Here is a 4,868-nt window from a genome sequence, read left to right as displayed (position 1 = left end):
ATACCAAAACCAGACAAAGATGTCACAAAGAAAGAAAACTACAGGCCAATATCACTGATGAACATAGATGCAAAAATCCTCAACAAAATACTAGCAAACAGAATCCAAAAGCACATTAATAGGATAATAGACCATGATCAAGTGGGGTTTATCCCAGTAATGAAAGGATTCTTCAATATGCGCAAATCAATGAATGTGATATACCATATCAACAAATTGAAGGAGAAAAACCATAAGATCATCTCCTTAGATACAGAAAAAGCTTTCAACAAAATCAACACCCATTTATGATAAAAACCCTCCAGAGAGTAGGCATAGAGGGAACCTACCTAACATAATAAAGGCCATATATGACAAACCCACAGCCAACATCGTTCTCAATGGTGAAAAACTGAAACCATTTCCTCTAAGATCAGGAACAAGACAAGGTTGTCCACTCTCACCACTATTATTCAACATAGTTTTGGAAGTTTTAGCCTCAGTAATCAGAGATGTAAAAGCAATAAAAGGAACCCAAATCGGAAAAGAAGAAGTAAAACTGTCACTGTTTGCAGATGACATGATACTATACATAGAGAATCCTAAAGATGCCACCAGAAAACTACTAGAGCTAATCAATGAATTTGGTAAAGCAGCAGGATACAAAATTAATGCACAGAAATCTCTTCCATTCCTATATACTAACGATGAAAAATGTGAAAGAGAAATTAAGAAAACACTCCCATTTACCATTGCAACAAAAAGAATAAAATACCTAGGGATAAACCTACCTAAGGAGACAAAAGACCTGTATACAGAAAATTATAAGATACTGATGAAAGAAATTACAGATGATACAAACAGATGGAGAGATATACCATGTTCTTGGTTTGGAAGAATCAATATTGTGAAAAAGACTATACTACCCAAAGTAAGCTACAGATTAAATGCATTCCCTATCAAATTACCAATGGCATTTTTCACAAAACTAGAACAAAAAATTCCACAATTTGTATGGAAACACAAAAGACCCCAAACAGCCAAAGCAATCTTGAGAAAGAAAAACGGAGCTGGAGGAATCAGGCTCCCTGACTTCAGACTATACTACAAAGCTACAGTCGTGAAGACAGTATGGTACTGGCAGAAAAACAGAAATATCGATCAATGGAACAGGATAGAAAGCCCAGAGATAAACCCACACACATATGGTCACCTTAGCTTTGATCAAGGAGGCATGAATATACAATGGAGAAAAGACAGACTCTTCAATAAGTGGTGTTGGGAAAACTGGACAGCTACATGTAAAAGAGTGAAATTAGAACACTCTCTAACACCATACACAAAAATAAACTCAAAATGGATTAAAGGCCTAAATGTAAGGCCAGACACTATAAAACTCTTAGAGGAAAACACAGGCAGAACACTCTATGACATAAATCACAGAAAGGTCCTTTGGACCCACCTCCTAGAGAAAGGGAAATAAAAACAAAAATAAACAAATGGGACCTAATGAAACTTAAAAGCTTTTGCACAGCAAAGGAAACCATAAACAAGAGAAAAGACAACCCTCAGAATGGGAGAAAATATTTGCAAGTGAAGCAACTGACAAAGGATTAATCTGCAAAATATACAAGCAGCTCATGCAGCTCAATATCAAAAAAACAAACAACCCAATCCAAAAATGGGCAGAAAGCCTAAATGGACATTTCTCCAAAGAAGATATACAGCTTGCCAACAAACATATAAAAGGATGCTCAACATCACTAATCATCAGAGAAATGCAAATCAAAACTGCAATGAGGTATCACCTCACACCTGTCAGAATGGCCATCATCAAAAAGTCTACAAATAATAAATGCTGGAGAGGGTGTGGAGAAAAGGGAACCCTCTTGCACTGCTGGTGGGAATGTAAGTTGATACAGCCACAATGGAGAACAGTATGGACGTTCCTTAAAAAACTAAAAATAGAACTACCATATGACCCAGAAATCCCACTACTGTGCATATACCCTGAGAAAACCATAATTAAAAAAGAGACGTATACCACAATGTTCATTGCAGGTCTATTTATGATAGCAGGATATGGAAGCAACCTAAGTGTCCATCGACACATGAATGGATAAAGAAGATGTGACATGTGGCACATATATACAATGGAATATTACTCAGCCATAAAAAGAAACGAAATTGAATTATTTGTAGTGAGGTGGATGGACCTAGAGTCTGTCATACAAAGTGAAGTAAGTCAGAAAGAGAAAAAAAAATACTGTATGCTAACACATGTATATGGAATTTTAAAAAAATGGTTTTGAACAACCTAGGGGCAGGACAGGTATAAAGACACAGACATAGAGAATGGACTTGAGGACACAGGGAGGGGGAAGGGTTAGCAGAGATGAAGTGAGAGAGTAGCATTGACATATATACACTACCAAATGTAAAATAGATAGCTAGTGGGAAGCAGCACATAGCACAGGGAGATCAGCTCAGTGCTTTGTGACCACCTAGAGGGGTGGGATAGGGAGGGTGGGAGGGAGACGCAAGAGAGAAGTGATATGGGGATATATGTATACGTATAGCTGATTCACTTTGTTATACAGCAGAAAGTAACAGAACAATGTAAAGTAATTATACTCCAATAAAGATGTTAAAATAAATAAATAAATAAATAAATAAATAGTAGATGGGATAAGGATGACAGTTTATGGAGACAAATGAGGTGCTACTAAAAGAGTGATAACCTGTCACATTCACTTCATTATTCACCATTTGTACTCTGATGGGGAAGCCAGAAACATAGGATAGCTCTTTGCTTATGTTACAAACTTGATATGTATGGGTATGCCACACATTTTGTTTAAAATACACAAGTTAGCATGTTCAACAGTTCTTTTTCCCAAAAGTGAATTTTAGACATTTTGGGCAAAGTTTTATGAAATTAAAGGAGAACATTTGTGAGTTAATATACATAAAACTCTTAGAAAAGCAAACGTTGCAGAGTAAGCTCTCTGTATTTGCTATTATATATAGAATACTTACTGTGAACTTAAGGATTTATATATTAGTTAATATTAATATTAAGCAGCTATTATGCATTAGAGGCTATAATACTATAAGCTATCAGAGTCACAAATACAGTAGACACAGTATTTTTCCAAAAGAAGCTTGTACATCAGTGGTAAAGAAATGCACAAACACAAAAATTTAAAAATATAAAGCAGCATGGTAGGAACTTGGTGACGTCAGGGGTTCAGAGAATGGAGAGATTCTTCTGGCCCCAGGCAAGATATAGATTGATTGATTACACTGGAGGAAGATTGGAAGAGATAGTAAACATTTCAGGAAGGGAAAGAAAAAAAGAAATGGAGATAGGACTACATAAAAGATGTATAGGCTGGATGTACTGGAGGTCAGCCTAAGAAAACGAGATTAGAAAAGAACACCAGAATTACAGGCCTGGACTTGGCCCCATTTAGTCATTGAAATTTTCTTAGTAATAAGCCAGGATGATATTTGTGTTTTGGAAGGTTAACATGACAGTTATGTATAGAGTTAACGTGTCCAGTTATATATTTTTAGGGGCAGAGAAATGGGAGCCTAATAAGATGACTAATAGGTAAGTAATAAAATAGGTAGCAGTGGAAATGGAAAGGAAAGGTTGAATGCAATGGACATTGCTGAAGAATTACCATACTTTATTGTTTATAAGATAGTATTTTTTGTATACTCTGCATATCATTTACAAAGATGGTATTTCAAATTCTTAAGGATTATGGTCAATTTTTAATAAACATCATTCATTTCTATGGCTAAAATAATTAACTAAATAATGGCAGATGAAAGAGATAGCCATTTTAAAGTGTTAATAATTTAGCAAATATTTTGAAAGCTTGTGCTAGAACTTGGGTTTTGGATGCAGCTGACCATAATTCAGTTATGAGCTTTGCAACTTACTTAAGTGAATTTGGGCAAGTTATTTAACTCTCTGAACCATGCATTTCTCATCTCTAAAATGCTGAATAATAAAGCTTTCCTCACTGATTTATTATAAGGATGAAATAACATACTTTAAAATGCCCAGACGTATCTGCCGCATGTAATAATTATGCAGTACATGTTAGGTGCAATTAATGTCTGTAAACTAAGTGCAAAAAAGTAGAAAGCAGATCTTATTGTAAAATCTATTACAGGGCTTAGCACACAATTCACTTTATTTTTCTAGCTTCAAGGACCTTACAATCTTTTTATTTTCCTCCTGTCTCCCTGATTTCTCCCTTAAAACCTTATTTGTTTCTTCTCTTCTGTTTGACCTCTTTCTGTTGGTATGATCCAAAGATCAGATCTTGGATTTCTCTGTCTCACATTTTCCCTTGATGATCTTATCCAGTCCTATGACTTTAAATATTATCTCTGTGCTGATTACTTTGTGCTAATTTTAAAGATATGGTCTCAAATTCTTTGATAGTTCTCCCTCCAAAAGACTGAGCTTAATTCCACTTCCCTGAGTATAGAGTGTGGATTATACATAGTGACCCTTCTAGTATGACTAAGTGATGGACTGTCACTTCTGAGATTAGGGCTTTCATATTGGGTTATCTCTCTCTCTCTCTTTCTCTCTCTCTCTCTCAGTCATCAATTGCTCTGTGTGAAGTATATGCCCTGAGAAGCCCTAATGTAGAGGTCCATATACTGAGGAACTGAAGCCTCCTGCCAAGAGCCACATGAGTGATCTTGGAAACAGATTCTCTAGCCTCAATCAAGTGTTCAGAAACTACATACAGCCTTAGTAACAACTTGATTGCAACCTCGTGAGGAACTCTGAGCAAGAGTCACGCAGGTAAGCCATGTCTAGATTTCTAACATTCAGAAACTGTGTGAGATTCTTTTTT

Source organism: Balaenoptera musculus, chromosome 12 (genome assembly GCF_009873245.2).
Source record: "Balaenoptera musculus isolate JJ_BM4_2016_0621 chromosome 12, mBalMus1.pri.v3, whole genome shotgun sequence".
Classification (NCBI taxonomy): Eukaryota; Metazoa; Chordata; class Mammalia; order Artiodactyla; family Balaenopteridae; genus Balaenoptera; species Balaenoptera musculus.
Note: the sequence above shows the minus strand (reverse complement) of the source record.